Source organism: Phyllopteryx taeniolatus, chromosome 22 (assembly GCF_024500385.1).
Source record: "Phyllopteryx taeniolatus isolate TA_2022b chromosome 22, UOR_Ptae_1.2, whole genome shotgun sequence".
Classification (NCBI taxonomy): domain Eukaryota; kingdom Metazoa; phylum Chordata; class Actinopteri; order Syngnathiformes; family Syngnathidae; genus Phyllopteryx; species Phyllopteryx taeniolatus.
The window spans coordinates 1,520,988-1,543,101 of record NC_084523.1 but is presented as its reverse complement, the minus strand read 5'-3'; the positions used below and the strand labels follow the sequence as shown (position 1 = coordinate 1,543,101).

General features: G+C 43.0%; 1 protein-coding gene and 1 long non-coding RNA gene across 12 annotated transcripts in view; one reads left to right on the top strand and one right to left on the bottom strand.

Annotated features, from left to right (window-relative positions):
- The window catches only part of foxp2 (forkhead box P2), a 102,259-nt gene that overhangs the window by 17,245 nt on the left and 62,900 nt on the right, over positions 1-22,114 (top strand). The window contains exon 1 of one of the 10 annotated variants that reach the window (XM_061762412.1): positions 17,057-17,291. The exons of 7 other annotated variants lie outside the window; for them this stretch is intronic. The gene's annotated coding sequence lies outside the window, so the exon portion shown is untranslated. Of the gene's footprint in view, positions 1-17,056; positions 17,292-18,298; positions 18,462-22,114 lie in introns of those variants that run through there. 2 more of the 10 variants (XM_061762406.1, XM_061762411.1) reach the window with 2 other exon arrangements.
- Positions 12,906-18,143, bottom strand: LOC133472071 (uncharacterized). 2 transcript variants are annotated; one of them, XR_009786579.1, is made up of 4 exons: positions 17,756-18,143; positions 17,476-17,588; positions 15,548-16,419; positions 12,906-13,324 (listed from the first exon to the last, which is right to left on the bottom strand). It is a non-coding gene; the product is annotated as an uncharacterized LOC133472071 (long non-coding RNA). The 2 variants fall into 2 exon arrangements; XR_009786578.1 differs by having other exon boundaries at positions 17,476-18,143.

Genomic DNA, 22,114 nt, shown 5'->3' with positions numbered 1-22,114 from the left:
TTACGATGCAGTACAGCAACGTTAGGGTGTTTACTTTTTAGTTTGCTGCGTGCGCTAAAAGCCACGGCTGTCTGTTAAATGCTATTAATGCGTCTTTCAACTTGCCATTCACAAAGTTCTTTCCAACCTTTTAATTCAAACTGGTTTTGTTCAGAATAGACTTATTCAGCAGCGAGGCAGCGTATCAGTTTAATTCAAGGGCGGCCGGGTTTGAAAACCAGCATCCGGGGAATGATCCTTTAGTTGGACTCTGCGCGGAGTCGTAGATCCAAAGAAACCCACATTGATATTTTCACCTGGCATTATGCAAAGCTCCACTTCGACCCGTACAGTTAAGTGGTACAGGTGACATGGTAATACGTTTGCATTGTGCCCGCTGATAAATACTCAAGTGCTTCTTTCCCACTCGGCTGCTTCCCAATGTGTTTGGACAGTCTTTTATTGTGAAAAGGGGTCATTCAAAACTCCGCTCTGCCTTTTGTATAATATTTTTGCGCCAGTGATAGTTTTTTTTCCACCCATTTACTTAGTGAATAGTCAGCGGGTGAAGAAGTGTTTTACATTATGGAAATGATGCCATGGGTTATAATCTCACACATATTCATCGCGGCAGACATTGGACCTTTGTGATACTTTGTTCCTCGTCCCTTCAATGGACTGCTTGCTTGAATCCTATCTCTCTCCTTTTTTTTTTTTTAAAGGATTGATGGTGTTTACCATTATTTAATTCAAAAGGACCACAAAAGAAACTATAGTTATGGGGCATTTTTATGCTAACCCCTAATTTGTATCCCTTCTGTGTCTTATACTTTATGTACAAATGTCTTAGGAACACCTGCCTGTGCCGTTGTGCACCACAACACAGCAGCATGTCATTGTTGGGTAATAATTGACTGTAAGTAAGGATTAGTGTTGAGATTGTTGATGGTAAATTGTCTCTCCGAGTGTATGTTAAGCACATTTTCACCGAGATGGAAGGCCTTCCCTTTTGCTTACACGTCACACTTCATGCCATGTATTTACAGTTCATATGATCTCATAATGTCCACTGATGCAAATGTGTGCCAGAGAGATTTGCAAGGGGGAAAAAAAAGCACGGAAGCCAAGATGTTTGTCTTTCACTGCTTTACTCCCCCCACGAATTGTTTTCCCTTCAAAGGCTTGACAGAATTCGGGATTAGTGCCATAGCTGCTAAGAATCATTAATGTGGTTTCACCATTGTGTCATGCACTGTTTTCAACCATCAACACCCCCCCACCCCACCCACACACACACACACCTCATACCTCCAGAACGTCTACTGTTTTTGTGGGCGAGCGAGAAATGAAAAACAAACGCGGCGACCCCTGGTGAACCTTCCTGACGCACAGTCAGTTAAATGGTTTGTAAGACGTTTAATTACCAAGCGGCGTTATCGTTATTCATCTCATCATTAGACGTATGATATTAAGTGAATTGCCTCCCCTGGGCCTCCGTGTTTCACAGATCAATAGATTTAGATGAAGCTTGAAGGTGGTGGCGGGCTGGGTGGCCAGTTGCAACACTTTGGATCCTCCCCCCCGATTAGAACACACGCATGGTTACTGTGATGCACTTACTTATTTACTTATGCAATTAGATTCTATACAGACAAAATTGTTCATTTATATCTGTAGCCTGTATATGCCTGTATGCCACTTTTAATGGATTTATGGCTCCTGGGTTTATTTGGGTGCTGAAAGGACATAAAACAATGGGCAAGGTTAGGACACCACACACTTCCCAGCGGCAGAGTGCTAGCGTTGGCACTTTGGGACACTTTGTTGCTCTGGAGCATTGTTTGAAGGCATTGTGGAGATTGCTAATGCAGCGTGTACACCTCGGAGGCCCGCGAGCCCACAGCTTGATATTGCCCGTATTCCCAATGTGAATATGGTTGAGTGGTGATTGGGGACTTGCTGCACCACCAAGCCGCTATTCACTGCAGCCGGTGCTACTAGCCGAAGTTAATTGTCCATTATCTACCATTATCTGAGCTCTCTCCCTCACTCCTGTCTTTTTATTCTGTCTCACTCGTGATTCTCTCCATCACCACTGTCTCATTCACTCGACGACGTAGCCACTGCTTTAAAAACACTGGAGTTAGGCCCTGGCAACGAGAGTTCACATCATAATGATTGTCTTTGTTCCTTAGTTTCTTGAGGATCCTGAACAATTGAGGTGGTTTTTTTTTGTTTTGTTTTGTTTTTTAAAAAATTGTGAAGGATTTGCCAAATATTCTGCTGTAAATATTTTTACACCAAGAAGAGATTCACCCATTTTGGTTTAAAGAAATAGGTTTTGATTAACAGCAATTAAAGAAACAACTCTGCTTCCCCAGCATTAATGCAGTTCAACATCAATCTTCTGAAGTGTTTGAGGAATCCTCGGAAATTTCACTTGATGGCACTGTTTTCCTTTTTGCTTCACTGGAGCAACAGGGCATGTTTTATGCATGCCCGGCACACAGTGTGGCATACATGTGCGAGTCCTACACAGTCAAAAAGGGCCTAGTAGTATAAACATGCATATAGTATTTCAGTTTAAAAATTGAAAAGCAATTCTTTTGTTTATTTTAAGTTATTAATCACATTTTCGTGAACCATTTTTGTTTTTTGAGCGTTTGTTTTACTTGATGTTTTTTTTTTTTTTTTATGTACTGTATTTCTAAATCATATGCTAAGATTTCAGTTTGTGGATTTTGCTATTGTTTTTCGTCCTATGCAGTCAGGCCTAACGTCAACAACTTAAGTAGAAACAACTTTATTGAAGGGAACATGTTTTCCTCCATTCATGACTCTCATTCCTCTTGTCTAATGGAGAGCGAGCAAGAGAGAGAGACTAAAGGTTTAAAGTGAGTGTAAATTAGGCTTGGATGGATGCATTAATAAGTCCTCACGAAGCAAATGAGGAAGTGTTGGTCCGGTGGCAGTGCCAGTAAAGACGCAATGCATCAGAGTGAAAAATACCAGCGCTTGTATTACAGCATTAAGCGCATCATAAATAAAAGGTGCGGCGCTCGTAATTGAGGCTCCGGCATGGAGGACTCCGGCTGGAGATGAGAAATGGAAATCTGTGTACTGGTAAATAGATAATCACACAAAAGTAATTGAGGTTTTCAAACCCCAATCTCCACTGCCAGCGTGAGCTCGTTTGCATGTTAATCACGCCGGTGATTTGACTTCATCACAGGCGAGTCCGCTGCACACTTCCATAACCAGCTTTTAATTGCATTTAAAATGTCACAGAGGTGGAACACATGTAATTTAGCCAGGACTGTGTCCAAATTAATGGATGCGGTGGAGGCGCTCCATTGGACAGGCGTGGAAAGCATAGAGATATTCCATTGTTTAGATCTTTATGAGTGATCATCAAGCTCTGAGCATTTGAAGTACAGTGGAACCCCCATTTAAGAACGTAATTGGTTCTTGAACGGGGTTTGTAAATTTGAAGTTTGTCTTTTTTAGTAAAGTTTGTCCACTTTGAACATAATCCATCAAAATATCTTTATTAACCAAGTTAGGAAAAACCAACATACCGAACTGTCCTCCTCAATCAAATGCAGCTGCCCTGCTGACACGCACCCAAACAGGTGTCACAAGTCCCTCTGGTGCGTTCGTAGCCAGTCGGAAATCAGAAAACACCTTAACTTTAAGGCTGCTACAATTCTGAAGATTAAAATTGTTCTTCTGTACTGGCACCAGGGTCTTCCCTTGACAACATGTCTGCATGTAAATTCCTCGCCTTTTCGCAAACGATAGCTTCGAAAAATGCTCTCACCCGCTACTGTTACAGCTTTTCGGCTCGATCCATACATATTTTTATTTGGTCTGTGGTTCCATCCATTTTCTGAGCCGCTTATCCTCACAAGGGTCGCGGGGGTGCTGTAGCCAATCCCAGCTATCATCGGGCAGGAGGCGGGGTACACCCTGAACTGGTTGCCAGCCAATCGCAGGGCACATAAAAACAAACAACCATTCACGCACACATTCACACCTACGGGCAATTTAGAGTCTTCAATTAACCTACCATGCATGTTTTTGGGATCTGGGAGGAAACCGGAGTGCCCGGAGAAAACCCACGCAGGCACGGGGAGAAGATGCAAACTCCACACAGGCGGGGCCGGGGATTGAACCCCGGACCTCAGAACTATGAGGCAGATGCTCTAACCAGTCGCTCACCGTGCCGCCGGGTCTCTGGTTCGTAAATTAAATAGTTTGAACATTGAGGCGTTCGTAAAGCGGGGTTTCCGCTGTAAGTGAAATGAGTCGGAAACCTCAAAGTCTATAATAGTTTATTTTCTTTTATTACCAGGTGTTTTTTGGCATATAAGGATGAGAATGATAATTCCCTAACACAGCAAGGGGTACTCCAGAGAGGGAAAAACCTGCAAAACAGGCCTATTTAATATTTCATGGAGGTGGACCGCGAGGAGCAATAAACCGATATCCCTCTTCCCCTTTTTTCCAGATGCCTTCTGCAACACTGTATCTTACCAAAAGGAAAAAAAAAAAAAAAAAAAGTTCTGCCGAGACTTACATGAAAGGAAGGAACTGTTGAAATGTTAATTTTACCATCTGCTGTCGAGGCCTGCTACCTTGTGCGTGTTCCCCCCTAACCCGCCCTGCCTTCTTTAATCCCTCAGTAGTTGTGTTGTGTTTCTTGAATGTGCTGCTATTTTGGCTGTTTGAAGTCACGGGCGAGTATGGCTGCAAAATGCACTGCCACATGGCGCAGGGTGGGTGTCATTCCTTCTCTCGGTGTCCACCTCTTCTTGGGGAGCTTTTTAGTCCGTTTGTTTCAATGCTCCGGATTGTAATCACTGGTTTACAAGCTTTGCCCATTCCCACCCCTCAATTTTTCCCCTAAGTTCCATAAACCCCAAGAAAAATCCCCAAATATGCCACGGCAATTTGTGTTTTTTCATCTTCTCCTCGTCACAAAAAGCCGACAGTTTTAAAGGTGAGAGTGTGGCGCCAAGTTTGAAGATGTTGCCAAATGGACGGATTCCATTGTGCGATTCGATCGTTTGGCAATTAGGGTGAGACATCCTGTGTGCGGAGTTGCTTAGCATTTTCCTTGGCCTGCACCAGATTGTTTAGTCTGCTCTCATTGTGAGCTGTTTCTGAGCTGCAGTTGACGGTTGTTTGCAGAGCGCTGGGGGAAAATGTGAGAGGGGCCAGTGCCTTTCTCTATTTATTTATTTTTCCCCCCGTCCTTGGAGCTGGAATCTGATTTGTGTTCATGTTCCTCTATTCTCTATGAGCGTTTTTTAAGTGTGGCTGCTGAAATCTAGACTCTGCATGACCTCACTGCACCGCCTGTGTTTCATTAATGACCAGCCCTGTGGTTTGGGGAGAGGAATATTTTTCATATGACACCGGCTTGCATTAGCGTGGCGCGGCAGCTGCACAACCACAAAATCATCCAATTTTGTGGCTTTGGAAGGTGTGAAAAGTTCAGCTCCCTTTAGCAAGCCTTGCATTTATAATTACACCCCACATGCACGCGTGAGTGCGCATATATGTGTCAAGGAGAGGAACTACCAAAGACTTGTAAAAGACACAGGAGGAAGAAAAAAAAATCACCTGCTAATGAAACATTTGTCTTTCATTCTTCTATTGCAACAGATTTATTTCAAACGTTTAAACTGTAAAGCATTTGACACGCTGCGCTCGAGAGAAGCCACTGTAAATAACAAGCACAAGTCAAAGCATTTTTGACAGCCTGTTTCACGTATAATGACTGTTTATTTTCGGCATACTTCTACACTGTTTTGGATTCGTAAAGCACGCAAAAGTCTTCTTAAAGATGTTTTTCAAGCAGACACATCTGGCACAGGAGGTATTTTCTCTACAGATTGATTGATTCCCCAGCCTTTGTTGGGAGTGCCTCACGCGAGCTACACAGCAATTGACTACATGCAACACATAGCAAAGATTTGCACCCCCACAGCCCCTCCCCTCATATGAAACCCAGACACTAGACTACTGTAACTCTGTTTGGTACCTTGCTGGATATTGAATATCCAAAAGGAAACCTCAGATTTGGCTCAAAACAAAGAGCCCTTGTGCCCTCACTATTCTCCCCCCACTTCTCTGTCGCTTTCAAATCATCCTGGTATTATCATCAAAATTCAATAAACAAAACAAATACATCAAATTACTTCCAAAGCCAAAATTCCTCTCCATTCATTATGGCACATTCCAGCATTAAATACCGCGGTGTTAGCGCCACAGCAGAAGGTGAAGCTGGGAGATAGAAGCAAGTCACCGAGGCTCAGGGAAAGTGAACAAAGGAGGAGATTACCTAATAGTTGTGCTATGTATTTGCAGGCGCGCTTTCTTGCTTTCTGTTGGTGCTGGGAGATGTCTCGCAGACGGCTGATGGGTACTTTTAAGCCGCCAGAAACATCCCCTTTGCCATCTGTCTTCCTGTATACATGGCAACGTGCTTTGATGGGGGCAAAAGCCAGCGCAGAGGGAAAGTTAATGACGTTGCCATATACTGTCGCTCGTAACTTCTTGAAGTTGTTTCCTGCAAGCATAACTGCATGCGGTTATGTGTATTTATTAAAGTTTAGTAGTTTCTCATGAAAGATTTAAACACTATTTTTGATGTAAAGTAACCCTGCTTACTTAAAAGGTTCATGGGATTTTGAAGGGTATTAATCAAGGCTGATTAGTAGAAAGCTGAGTTTTTTTCTTGCTTAAAAAAAAATATTTTATGAAAAGAATTTAATAAAAACTAGGGCCCCAACTGATATGGATTTTTTTGAGGCAGACACCGATATTTGGCCAATTAATTTGAAAAATATAGAATGAATAAAATAACTTCTTCTTTGCTCCCTTAAAGCTTATAACGTGTCAAACTGGTAGTGCGGGGGCCTGATTGTAAAAATTGTTATAAAGAAAACTGATTTTCTTATTATATTAGTTCCATTAGTAGAAAACCAATGTTTAGACGAGTTGAAATCAATTTAGAAATATAATTCCTGAATTCATAAAGTAAGAGTAGATCAAGTTCTTTCTTTATCTGACATCATGGTAACACCGTGTATGGGGGTTAATAAAAAAAAATGCATGTTTTTTTCTTGCCTAAAAAGAATCTCTTGCATGAACATGGCATTAAAGTTAGAAAGTTTTAAAAGGTTTTGATCCTGGAGTCTGGTGTTAGTGCAAGATTTTTTCCCCCAATTAAAATGCCTTGAAGATATTTTTGGACACTTAAGCTCAAACCTCTCGATTGATATGTTACTTTTTTTTTTTTTAATTCCGCAATTTGCAGCCTTCCTTTCGGCTGTGGCTTTTGAACAGACACAACCTTTTGATTGGCTGAAATGCCCGCTAGCCTTAAACGTTTTGATATATTGTACATTTAGTCCTATTTTCAAAGTCATCAGCGATTGCTTTTTTGCCACTCAGCGCACTGAACATGGACGGCTTTTAAAGGCAGTGAGTAGCGCTGATAAGTGGCTCAATCTTTGTTGCAAAGCTTTTTTTTTTTTTTTTTTTTTTTACTGAAGGTTTAATAGCCACTGTAAAATGAATTATAATGTATTCTCCCCAATTGAAAATTCCCTCTAATACAGTATAGTCCTTGTGAGTACCGTTGTGACCAGCTATTTAGGAATACAAATCAACTACTTGAATTTAAGCAGGTGGACTTCCGTTGTAAAGACATGCCTAATGCTAAACGGAATAGTGTGTGCTTAGCCCCAATGGTAAAGCAATTTTCAAAGTCGTAACATTTTTTCCATCCCCGGAAGATGGTCGGCTGTTTGTGGCACATCATGGTCAACTCACAAGCGTTCATTGAAAAGCAGCGGCCTTGTGAATCGTTTTCACCGTTCCACTTTAGTGTACCTTTTCAATGGCGGCGTCCGCCAAGCACATCATCAAAGTGAAACTTTCGCTTAACTTGTTGCCGAAATAGTTTCTCGTTTTCTGGAGGAAAATTGCAGCGGACAATTGTATCGGAGAATCTCGCCTGAAGGACAAATTGCCACTTGCATACTTGTCTTTGACTATAGTGAAGTCCCCTCGCCCACTCCAGGGGAGAACATGCTGTTTAGGAAGATATAAAGGAGTAATTTTATTACTCGCTGCATCTCTCCGCAGAAGCCATTTCATTTCTCTTTTCAGCCTCCACCGAAGCATTTATTTGATCTCATATTCCAGAGTATGACTGCCTCAAACCGGTCGGAGTCCGTTTATTTTCATTTGGAAAATACATTTAGAGTTAGGATTGAAGTGTGGAGCAAGCGGGGGGTTCTGGCGTTGAACGGATGGGGGGCGAGTTTGCCTGTGTTGTCCTGTTGGAAATGTTGGCTAAACTTTATATAGTGGAACCTCAACCCTAAAAGTCATTCAATTTGGACTTTAAACAAATGTTCTGGAAGCTTTTGCTTCAAAAGTCAAACGGAATATTCAAGGATTACCTCCACGAGTGCTTTTTTCTTTGAATGTTTGTGGTTTGCTTCTCTTTTTAATAGGGATCAGCAATTATTGATACTTTTTAGCGATATTTAGGATATTTGATACTTGTAAAGGCTAAAGGCAAAACAAATCAGACATTGAGTAAGTCCTAAATCTCCAGTAGCTGTGCTGGTGCTACACTGCGGCCGTTTGACATATCGGGGAATTATTATGTGCGTCAGGGAAAAAAAGAACAAAATTGAAATTTAATGTATCAAAAGTACTAGGGGTATCGGTATGCAGTATCGGTGAATACTCCAGTGAATACTCGTACTGGTATCAGTCTGACAAGAAAGTGGTCCCTACCTTTTACAGTGGTACCCTGATGAGTTACATGCTGTTGTTTTTTTGCTATGTTAGAAGCTATGTTAGAAGCCAAAATTTTAGGCACACACCAACACTCGAATACTACTTTACATATTAATTACACTCTATAAAACCAGGTTACAGTGGACCCCCACTATTCGTGGGGGATCAGGACCGGGCTGGACCGTGAATAGTGAAAATCCGCATATAATTGACCCCCATGAGAATTGCATTGAAAAAGAAAAAATATTCATATATTTTTTTAACCCCCCCAGAATTATTGACTAAGCAGGGATAAACAGCCAACATGCATTTTGGGGATTTGTCTCCCCCCCCCCCCCCAAAAAAAAAGTTTTTTTTAAAGGAAAAAAAGAAATCCGCAAATACAACCCCAATTTCCAATGAAGTGGGGATGTTGTGTTAAACATAAATAACAACAGAGTACAATGATTTTCAAATCATGTTAAACCTATATTTAATTGAATACACTACAAAGACAAGATATTTAATGTTCAAACTGATCAACTTTATTGTTTTTAGCAAATAATCATTAACTTAGAATTTTATGGCTGCAACACGTTCCAAAACATCTGGGACAGGTGGAAAAAAAGACTGAGGAAGTTGAGGAATGCTCATCAAACACTTGTTTGGAACATCCCACAGGTGAACAGGCTAATTGGGAACAGGTGGGTGCCGTGATTGGGTATAAAAGGAGCTTCCCTGAATTGCTCAGTCATTCACATGCAAAGATGGGACGAGGGTCACCTCTTTGTGAACAAGTGCGTGAGAAAATAGTCGAACAGTTTAAGGACAATGTTCCTCAACGTACAATTGCAAGGAATTTATGGATTTCATCATCTACGGTCCATAATATAAAAAGGTTCAGAGAATCTGGAGAAATCACTGCATGTAAGCGGCAAGGCCAAAAACCAACATTGAATGCCCGTGACTTTCGATCCCTCAGGCGGCACTGCATCAAAAACCGACATCAATGTATAAAGGATATCACCACATGGGCTCAGGAACACTTCAGAAAAACCAATGTCAGTATATACATTTTGGCGCTACATCCGTAAGTGCAACTTGAAACTCTACGATGCTAAGCAAAAGCCATTTATCAACAACAGCCAGAAACGCCGCCGGCTTCTCTGGGCCCGAGCTCATCTAAGATGGACTGATGCAAAGTGGAAAAGTGTTCTGTGGTCCGACAAGTCCACATTTCAAATAGTTTTTGGAAATTGTGGACGTCGTGTCCTCCGGGCAAAAGAGGAAAAGAACCATCCGGACTGTTATGGATGCAAAGTTCAAAAGCCAGCATCTGTAATGGTATGGGGCTGTGTTAGTGCCAATGGCATGGGTACCTTACACATCTGTGAAGGCACCATTAATGCTGTAAGGTACATACAGGTTTCAGAGAAACATATGCTGCCATCCAAGCAACGTCTTTTTCATGGACGCCCCTGCTTATTTCACCAAGACAGTGCCAATCCACATTCTGCACGTGCTACAACAGCATGGCTTCGTAGTAAAAGAGTGCGGGTACTAGACTGGCCTGCCTGCAGTCCAGACCTGTGTCCTATTGAAAATGTGTGGCGCATTATGAAGACCCCGGACTGTTGAACAGCTGAAGCTGTACATCAAGCAAGAATGGAAAAGAATTCCACCTACAAAGCTTCAACAATTAGTGTCCTCAGTTCCCAAACGTTTATTGAATGTTGTTAAAAGAAAAGGTGATGTAACACAGTGGTAAACATAACCGTGTCCCAGCTTTTTTGGAACGTGTTGCAGCCATAAAATTCAAAGTTAATGATTATTTGCTAACAACAATAGTTTATCACTTTGAACATTAAATATCATGTCTTTGTAGTGTGTTCAATGAAATATAGGTTGAACATGATTTGCAAATCACTGTATTCCGTTTTTATTTATGTTTAACACAACGTCCCAACTTCATTGGAATTGGGGTTGTAGGTTAATCCACAAGTGCCAACCTGCTAGTATGCAGGGGTCCAGTATAATTGCTTTCCAATATCTTATGTTTTATATTTCATACAATACAGTGCCGATTCTGTTCATAACTTTTATGGACAGAATTTCTAGGCGCAACCGAGGCATAGAGGGGGTCCGGTTTGGTGGCCTCAGTATTGCATCTCTGCTTTTTGATCTCCAACTCTTACTGGAGTGATTCGCAGCCGAGTGTGAAGCGGCTGGGATGACAATCAGCACCTCCAAATCTGAGACCATGGTCCTCAGTTGGAAAAGGGTGGCGTGCCCTCTTGAGGTCGGGGATGAGATCCTGCCCCAAGTGGAGGAGTTCAAGTATCTTGGGGTGAGGGAAGAATGGAACGAGAGATCGACAGGCGGATCGGTACAGTGTCTGCAGTGATGCAGCCTTTGTATCGGTCCGAAGGAGCTAAGCCGAAAGGCGAAGCTCTCAATTTACCGGTCGATCTACGTTCCTACCCTCACCTATCGTCACGAGCTGTGGGTCGTAACCGAAAGAACAAGATCCCGGATACAAGCGCCCGAAATGAGTTTCCTCCGCAGGGTGTCCGGGCTCTCCCTTAGCGATAGGGTGAGAAGCTCGGTCATCCGGGAGGATCTCAGAGTAGAGCTGCTGCTCCTCCACATCGAGAGGAGCCAGATGAGGGGGCTAGGGCATCTGATTCGGATGCCTCCCGGACGCCTCCCTGGTGAGGTGTTCCGGGCACGTCTCACCGGGAGGAGACCCCGGGGACGACCCAGGACACGCTGGAGAGACTATGTCTCTCAGCTGGCCTGTGATCCCGACGGAAGAGCTGGATGAAGTGGCTGGGGAGAGGGAAGTCTGGGCGTCCCTACTAAAGCTACTGCCTCCGCGACCCAACCTCGGATAAGCGGTAGAAAATGGATGGATGGATGGACAATACAGTGCTATTTTTTTATGATTGTAAACATGTAACAAAAAATTTATCTTTTTGGGGGGCTGGAACAGATTAATGTAATCCAATTCATTTCAATGGGGAACATTGCTTTTATATATGACTAAATTGCAAGTCAAGGTACCACTGTCGGTGCGTTTAATAAAGGTTTGATTCCCTTTACATTATATATTATGGTCAAAATTGTTTTCCAAATGACAACAATTTAGAAGTCAAAGTGTAACTATTGAAGAAGACTTTTCTAATCCTGACTTCCGTTTTCTTTTGGAATAACTGCTAAGTCGGCATGCATACAGTGTAAACTGATACATCTGGCAAACACTGAGTGTGCTTTGAAAGAGCAGATCATTGGGAAAGTGTGCCATTTATTAGACAGCCCACTTAGGCGGACCAGATGTAGCTGGTCACTTGAGAGGTGCCCATAAACTCCCACGCGCACCCAACTCTGGTGTCAAGAATTAACCCGCGCACCCCTTTTCTTTAAGTCCACTTCTTTGTCCGTGCACTAAATCCCAGAGCAGTGCAGCTGTGCTGGCTTACTTATCACCAACACTGTCTGTGTCTGCAGCGTTTATATCTTCTCTTCGTGTCTGGTGACAGCACGATGAAAACACTTTTATGTGTGTCATTTCAAATCAGCGGAAGTCCGAAAAAAAGTTTGAGGGATGGATGGGGGGGTTGGCGGAGTTGGAGGGTTATCGTGGCCTCCAGTGGGCTCTCTTCCACGTGGTGAATTACCTCCAGATGTAAATCCCATAAAAATTAGGTATGAATTAGCCGCGGCTGTCGAAAACCCGAGTGCTTGAAACATCCGAATAATGAGTACATTATTCTTTGCTGGATTTTTTTTTTTTTAAATGAATGAATTTAATTAGAATATTTTGTTCAGCACGGATGGTGTCTAGTTTTGCCATGAATGGATTGCCACGCTGTCAGAAAAACCACTCCCCTGCAGAAACTGCCACAATAGCTCCCAGAGTGAATTCTGACGCTCTGTTATTTAGTGCCTGTTGATTTATTAACATCCTTTTAATGCCTCGCGCATGGATTTAGTTAGCGACTCTCAAATGCATTGATTTTGTGTTGACAGCATGATCATCAACTGCATGCGCTCTACAGTAGCTTCATATGCATCGCCAATTTTAAAAAGGCAAATATCGGCCGATTAATCGGGCCCTGGTAGTGAGTGTAGGTTATCCCCTATGTAACACCCTCAGTGGATCTTGCAATAAAATAAATCACTTTTAGTCATATTTGTTGTAACAGTCATTATGACTTGCAATTAGTACTTGATAAATATGATCTGTGATCTTTCGACTTAATATCATCCAACAGTCGTTAAGAAGTACAATACTTCTTGTACAGAGTTGGACCAAGGTCTTGTGAGAACAGGTTTTCGGTGGAATCCACAGGTGTTGTGCTCTTTTCACTGCCACTGGAGCGTATCTGGCTTCCATTGAGCTGTGCGGTGTGTGCTTCTGGGAACCAGCGTCCCATCAGCGAAGGCCCCTTTTGCTGTGGCTTCCTCAAACGCGACACATCACAAATAGCTCTCAGATTCCTTGACGGAACGATTTCAGTCCGTGAAACCGCTGTCGTACCTCGGGAAACAAAACAATGTCGGAAGTCATCTCTGTGCAGGGATCTCATTTATGATAATATCTATTACAGTGTGAAAAAGGTGGGGATGTTGTCTGCCGAGCTGGGCTCTTTCATCTAATTCCAGTGTGCCGTCAAGCAGGTAAACTGCTGTGAGCTTCACTTGCTTATGGAAATTCTCCCACCTCAGCGACGTCTTTGATTTCAGCGAGTTCTTTTAATTCGAATACGCGTTTCACGGGCCGCTTTGTGTATTTCCAAGTTAACCTCGAGTGTCTTGTCGCCTTTTCAAGAGGCCGGTCAGCTTGAACTGTCTTGACTTGCATCGTTTCAATCTCTTATTTTTTAAATTTGTTTCCAGGCTGCAATGTATACTTTAATTCCCACCCGCCTGCCGTCTGCAGAAGCAGCTGGAGTGGAGGCGCAGGTATCATTAAGCCTTGGTGTAACGCTGCTGAGCACAATATATGTGATGCCTCGTAGTGTGTTGATATTTTCAATAGGAACCAGAGGCCCGGCTTGGTTAGGGAGTCTTCTCCCTCGAGCTGCTTACTCGGGCTGTTGGTATTGAGTCAAGAAAACAGTCTCTCAGGGATGTCCTGTTGGGCTCTGGGCTAAACTCGCAAATGGAAGTCACGTGTGGAGGCTCTCAGAGGAAAGCAGCGAGCTCTTAATGCTCACCCATCGCCGTTCATGTCAACTTCACTCGAGTCCAATAATAACTGCTTTTGCAGTAAACAAAACAGTGAAGAATCAGTCCAAATCACACCCTGCTTTCTTCACTTAATTGCTCTCTTTCTTTTTTCTCCCCTGTGAAATACATATGCAAATATATTTGGATGCTGTCATTATCAGCCACTTAATAGGCATTTCATTAGGGGATTTCTGAATAGGGCAATGCAAGTTGCCATGGATACCTCGCTGCTTTAAGTACAGTAAATTAAAACGGTGCAGCCTGCCGAGCACTTATATAATCATTGCTCCTTAATGGTCTGTGCTCTCTGGCCATAAGCAACATATCATGTGATCAACACCGGCCAGGACTTAAATAGCACTACCCCCTCATTATGCATTATTTGGCTCAGGACTAAGTGGCCCCTGAATTGTGCTTTGTGGAACATTCATGTGACGACCAATGAACATGGGTAATGTGTGTGTAGTGTTTGTGTGTGTGTGTGTGTGCGTCTCTTTGGAAACATTTTGTTATCGTGTGCGAGTTGCCAAGGAGCTGTTCAGCATATTTGAACAGACCACTTCAACACTTTTTTTTTTTTTTTTTTTTTTTTTTTTAAATGTGAGGGAGGAGACAAATCAGATGGACACCCCCCTTCCCCTCCTGCTACACCCTCTAAGTGAAGGATTTGATGTTGTTGAGCCCCATTCCATTTTTCTTTTGTGTATTCGTGGGTTTGTTTGTCGTGACCATGGAGGGTATTTGACTAAATCGGGGTTAGTATTTAATGATTTTTAAAGGGATGGTGTGTTCTGAACTAGTGTCCGACCGAATAATTGGCTTGCTGATTTAATCGGCCGATATTAGGCCTTTTCAAATCTGCAAACCATTTTTTTAACACATTACACACACACACACACATTACAACATAAGACAAAGATAATCACAAACAAACAAAAAACCTGAAAAATCGGTAAAAAATGTGCAAATTTTTCTCGATTTCTTATTTATTTTTATTTTTTCCCTCTCTGTACTAATGTTAAAGGACAAAGTATTGTAAAACTGTCAAGTGTTAAGCCTGTAATTAATTTTTATTGTGGTGAACGTTTGGGGACCAAAAAAGAGTTTTGAAAAGTTTTATTCATTATATATATTTTTAAATTAATCAGCCGATTAATCAGTTATCAGAATTTTACTCTGCCCTCAAATTTGGAATCGACATGGATCATTCTTGTTTCCTTGCTAGGGATTCAGTGAGCAGACAGTGGAGAGCTGACATCATGTTGTTCTTCTTCAGCCCTCAAAGTAGTTATGAGTGAACCAACAGCACCCCTGCTGGTTCCAACCAAATACTGCACTTTATTTTGTGCATTATGAGGCATCATCACACTGCTGTTTCTCTTGGCGGGCTTTGTCGCCAGCTGCTGCCAAGACCCCCCTCCTCACTGTACCCACTTACACATGTCTGCACCCGCCACCACCATACATGCCCCCCCCCCCCCCCCCCTATTTTTTTTTTTTTTTTTTTTTAAAGCAGTCGTTCTCTTCTCACTATTCCACTGCTACCGCATCAAGATGCTGGTGGTCCTGTTTGTCTCTGTTGACCTTGGCAGCAGAAAAGCGCTGAAAGAAGAGACAAAGGGAATAAATAACTGCAGGGAGGAGGCACAATTGTCACAGATCTGTAAAACTAGGCATAGCATTCCCCTAGTGAGGCAGACGTTTCTCAGGCCAGGGGCCTCTTGTTTGTCTTTTGCAGTGAGGCACTCTGGGTGGATTTATTTAAAAGTGGCTGAAGGAGTCTTACAGCCTGAAGCCCTGGGTACAGATGGAGAAATTGCTGGTATATTGTTCATGCTTAAAGCAATTACAGTAATTGTTTCATGTTAGCACCCTTTTCCCTTCTTTCTGTCTTCATTTCACACTGATTGTTTAGCGTTTACCCTCGCCGCCTCAGAGAGCCGACACTGACGCTCCGTCTTTTCGCCGGCCTAATAATAATGATATCATACGGCTGAAATATGCTGCAGCGGGGGCCGCCGAGATAACGTGCCGCTCGGAGCCTGTTAAATCACGCCAGCCGACCGCTCAGAGCTGCGAGTTCAAGTGGTCTTTACCCCCCGTTGGAGGCTGCGTCTTCTCCTAAATAAATCTGTCATAGTTGCCCTGGCTGCCTGTTTTTAAAAACAGTTCTGTTTTAATTTTTTAATTAGATTGTATTATGTGTGATTGGTTTACATTGTTAAAACAAAACAGAAAAAAAAGAGATGTCTGAAATCTCTAAGCGAGCTGGTGGCAGATGGACCGTCTTTCTGCATCTGCTGCAAGCAGACTAGAGGCTTTGTACTCATCTCTCTTGGGGGAGATCGAGCCTTTCTCCTTTTCCAGTAGATTCCTGTCTATTGGAGCAACTAAGAAAAACATCTGTGGCATGCAAGAGGGAGAGAAAGAAAGAGAAACAGGAGAAGAGTGGGAATTTAAAAAAATGACAATGCAAATACCATTCGCCCAAAATGTTCTAGCTTATCATTTGTTGTGTAACAGTAGTTACTTAGGTCAGCTTTTTGAAGGCAAACACATTTTTTTTAATTGTTCTTTTAGTGTTCAAGTATCTGGATCCCATCATGCTTAAGATAAATGCACAGCCATGTTTTCCTTGACAGTCGAGGCTTTGTTTTGTGCTATTTAGACGCGATAGCATATCAGTGTCAGGGTTCATTGTGAGGGGAAAAAGTAAAAGAGCCGTCAATGAGTCGAGGTCGGCCCCCCCCTTTCTGAATCCCGGCTACAAAACGCCTTCCTATATACCCACTCACCCCCCTCCCCGTCCCAAACATACACAATTCCTCTGCCAACTCCCATCACCCGCCGCCCCCCGACCCCCTCTCCTCTCTACGCCTCCCCCCTTATGCCCCCCCGCCGCACGATCAAGCCGCTGGTTTTTGTGTACTATTGGTCCTCGGGCGTCAAAACAATCCAGCGGGGCTGCCTGACTTGTTTTAATTAGGCGGCACTCAAACGGCAACTGTCTCTCCGACGTGACCAGGCAGAGGTGCTCCGCTCTCCACTTGTACTGTAAATACCTCACCTGTGATGTGCCTAACATTACACCTCAGCTAGTTTCTACTACTTTTTAAAATTATTATTCCTACTTTTTTCCTGGTGGCTTTTTTTTTTTTTTTTTTTTTTTTTTCCCCCCCTCTCCACTTCATTTTTGATGCTTCCAGGCATCTGAACGTCGGCAAATGCTTCCCTACCGGGGGGAGTGGATTTCTCTCACACTCTTGTCTTAAAAGGTAAGGTCACAGCCTCTCTATCTTTCTGCGCTCATGTGTGATCTTGTGCAGGATGTGCCACAGCAAGCGGCGCTTTGTGCTCGCGAGGATGTCAGTCGCCGGAGCGCGGGTCTGCTAATTGTCTCTGGAGCAGCATCCCTTTCTTTACATTCGCAACACAAAGTAGAATAAAGACAACACATACCTCTGTGAGCAAATAAAAGCAGCTCTCGGGGTGTCGTCCAGCTGGGTTTTCGAGAGGCGAGCTGTGCTCCGGTCCGCCTGCGGATGCGTGTGTGTGTGTGCACGATGTCGGAGCTGCAGTGAGAGAGTGTGCGATCAGAGTGAGAGAGAGCCGGCTGGCGAAGCAGGTGAGGTGCGAAGGGAGGGAAGCCGCGGACCTACCCCCATACACGCACTTTGGATTTTGTCGAGTTTTAGTTGCAATTAGGGGGGGGAAAAAAGTTAATTCTATAATAACTCACCACTGACGAGTAGTTGTCTTGCACTTCCAGTCCTACAGGAAGTGATGTTTTCCAATATTGTGAATATGATATACATCTTCAGCGACACACATACAAAAATAAAGATGTTCTAATTAGTTCCAAGTGAGGCGAGAGAAAGAAGCCAGCGTCATAAATTTCCATTTTGTACACACACACACACACACACATCGTCTCATTTACATGCTTGTCCCCTTGCTTTGCTACTCTTTCCCCCCCAAATCCAGCAACATGTCCAGATTGGGTTGAGGGGGCCTGGTTGGTAATTGCCACAGTGACAACTGGAAATGATAGAATGATTGCCAGGAGAGGGGTCTGCTGAGGTTTTTTTTTTCTTCTTTTCTTTCCCCCCTAATGGGGCAATGGTGATTTGCATGAATGGCATATTGGCTGGTGGTGAGGTGCCAAGAGAGAGTGAGAGAGTGGAGAAGTTGGGGCGGGCGCTGGTTTGTGCGACTAGCGGGGGGATGGGTGGGTGTGCGTGGTGGTGGTGGGGGGGGGGGGACGGGTTGGTTTGGAGCTGGCTTGTTTATGATGCCATCTCCCCCCCATAAACACGGCTGGAGTGATGACACAGATAGTGTTGCCTCTCCACACGCGGTGACACCGCTCGACTCTCTTTTGAGCCCTCGGCGGCGGCAGCGGCGGTGGCGGCGGAGGCGAGACCTTTGCTCTCCTCACTTTGAAGGTAAAAAAAAAAAAAAGTCATGCACTCCATCCATCCATCCATCCATCCATCCCTCACTGATCCAGCCATCCATCAATCTGCTGTCATTCGCCATCAACTTCTCTCGGTTGTCTTTTATTGCCGTGCTGCCTTCACTGCTCGTTGTGTAACTTTGCACTGCTGCTTAATTAGTTCTGATGAATTACCCTGCGTATGTGTGTGTGTGTGTGTGTAGACTTTATAATTGTGCTAATTTCTGCTGCTGTGCAGTTTCAGTTTTTTTTTTTTTTTTTTTTTTTCATCTGAAGTGGGAGGGAGGGGGTCACTTCCAGACGTCTCAGCTGCTACTTTTAATTCAAGAAGATGCCACAAGACAATTAAGGGGCACACACACACACTAACATAGTGCAATATTAATCACAAGCAGATGTGTGTTTAGCGTTGACAAAGAAAATAAACAAAACTCTTGAGGAGCAGATGTTTAGTTTGAAGAGGTCACTAGACTGATCATGGGCGAAGCGCTAATTATTGTTATCAAAGACAAGTGTCGGATAATTTGTTGACTTAAATATTGATGAGGCCGAGCGCAGGCACGCTATTGGGCGACTGTGGGCACACTATTAACATTTCATAGCGCTTTGTGCAGGAATGTGAAAGGGGCTCCTCTTCATAATTTAATACCCTAATGCATAATGAGCTATGTGATTAGCTCACATGGAGAATTGGCCAAACTGTATTTTGAAGGCAGATAATTTACATTGTTCTCCAGAGTCTCGCCTGTAATAGCTTCTCGAGCGCAATAAAATTAAATGCTACACATTTTGGAGTCACAAATCCCCCTGGCAATATTCACTTTTCTGCCTCCTCTCGCTGCGTTCATTTGTTGAAAATACATATTGAGAATTATTTAACCAGAGCACATGTTTACCTCCATGTTTTATTTAGCATGCACACTGGCCAATTAACACTGTTCATTAGCCGAGCTGCCTTATTTGTTTTGAAAGTTGAGCCAATCACTTTGTTATGCTAATTGTGATGTAATTTAATTTGAGTTGCCGTAATGATGATGCCGCTATTATCCACATAAATGATGCAGTTAAGCAGCACGGGCCTCATTTGCATGTGCTTGTTGAAAGGGGGTGGGTGTATGGAAAGGAGTCAGCTCCCGTGTCACTCCCGCTTTCATTTTCCACCTCTGCTCATTCCTGCCCCTTTGGCCACTCCTAGCTTGTCGCTGATTATATTAAAAAATATTTTTGAAAATAAATAAGACTATTAAAAATGCCTTAAAGTCAACAATAGTGTACCGAAGAGCTATAATTTAAATGACACTTTTTTTTCGACTACTTTAAATCCCTTTTTAGTGGATTGTGTCGGCGAGCACTCAGTCGGTGCACACTGCCTCTATATATATATATATATATATATATATATATATTTTGTGTTGTTGCTCAAAATCAATTTCTTAATCCCGACAGGAGCAGGGGTGAAGTGTCTCCCCCGAGCAGTTCTAAAGTCCCCAGCCGAGCATGAAAGAAGTGTGACTAAGCCAGTGTTAAGTCGAGGAATGCCCGTGTCCTATTTGGATGTGACTTTTTGCCTTGGAAAGATCATTTTCCCCCAGCCCCTCCTGTCCGTCCCCCCTTGTTATGCTCCTAATTGTTTGCATCAATCTTATCTGCTATGAATGAGGAGTGTTGCAGTGTTGTCAAGCGCAATCTTCACCCTTATTTACCAATTCATTAAGATCTATCGATGCAGGACTGCTGAGGGGGAATGACAACATAAATCAGAGGCGGGGACATAATGGCCCTAATCAAGCAGAAATAACTGGAAACGTCACAGTGAGATATGTCTCTGCGTGGCCGCTGCCGAACCGGCTGCGTCCCGTGCGTGTGTTCGGCCGATCTGTAAAGCAGCGTCGTCCCCTCGGTCTCGGCAGCTGTCGCCAGCTCCTTTCCAGTTTTCCTCCGGCGTAAACCTCCGTGCCCTCGTCTTTGCCGCGGTTAAAGCAGCTCCATTTTTTTTTTTTTTTTCCTTCTTGAACAGCGGCAGTGGAATACTTCCAAGCGTGCGGGACTTTTAAATGGAAGTACTCCGCTCTCTCTGGTGCACCTCCTCTACTCTTGGTAAAGATGATTGGACCAGACAATGAGGCCCCCCGCCCCCCACACACCACCACCACCCCATTTTCTAGGTCAATTAGCCCTGATTAGGTGGGCCGAGTTAATTAATGCAATTGGCAAATATGCAAATGAGAGCTGACTGACAGGCTTTCGTCACTTGCCTCGCGGTGAGCATGTAAACGATCCGGGACGACCTCTTCGCCTGCTCTTTTTCCTCCTTCTCGTGTGTTATATAGTTAAGAAAAGCTGAAGCCAATTTGATAAATTTCATCTCTTTCCCTTTCTGATTCCTTTTTTTTCCCACCAGTAATTGGATAGCAAGTATACAATAGCATTTTTTTTTCTTTTTTTTAGAATAAATCTGTATTAGCACTATTCATGAGTGCCTCTCACACAATTGAACATGTACTTTACACACTTCCCCATGCTTGTCTTTTCTTCCCGCAAACACACATACACACACACTAGGAGTCCATTCATGGGCACCGTGGCAAAGAAGTCGGCCTTTTATCTTATTTCGTCTCATCTCCTTATTGTAAATAGAAGAGAATTAAGTTGGGAACACTCTTGACTGAATGTCTCCTATCCTATCGCTACGATTTATTGCCAGCTCAAATGAAGAATTGAAACACCAAGGCGGGTTTTGTCGACGTAGGGCTCATTGGACAGCAGATAACCACATTTGATTCCGTTTGCTTTGAATAATGTTAATCCCGGGAAAAGTCCATTATTCATATTCGTCGCTTTTCATTTGGCCCTGTTTCTGATTTTGTAAATATGATTTCCTTTGACACCTTTTTTTTTATTCTCAAACCAATCTGAAGCACTTTTGAAATTCCTCTATTTGAGAGCAGAAACCATTACCATACACAGGTTTATAAGAAGTAGTCATTAATGCTCTTTTATGGTGGCCACGTAGTGCCAAAAAGGAAGCTTTTAATGCACGGCAGCCTGGTGTGCCTGACTTAATCTCGGGGTTTGTCGTTTTTTCACACCAGCTTCAAACTGCTGCTGGTGTCCCCTTGTAAAAAGCCGTAATATAAGCCTACATAGGATCATTATGTAGGATTTGTTCAAAGCATCAACTTTTTTTCCTCTCTTTTTGATCTCTAGATTGAATACATCATTGTGACTTTTTTTTTTCCATCTGTTCATATATGGCATTTTGATTTATTAGGCAATCTAAAGTATTGAATATAGACGCATTTTACCCTTGCCTAGTTACTACTTTATATTGTATGCATACTAACTTATGGCAACGGTGAATTAATTTCACTCAAGCACAGAATCTGTGATTATTTTAAATGGTAACCATATCGCCACTTGATGAGAACGCTGTGAGGAGCCATCAGAGTGTGAAATGTAATTTCTATTATATGTTTTGATTATTTTTTGGGGGCAAAAGAAAAGAAAAATCCAATCTGCCACCTGGAATGTGAAGCGATAAGGAACGGACGTCTGGGATCACATATTTACCGGTCATTTCTCCTCTTCCCCTTTTTTGTGCACCATAATGAAAACATTATTTTATTTTATTTATTTATTTTT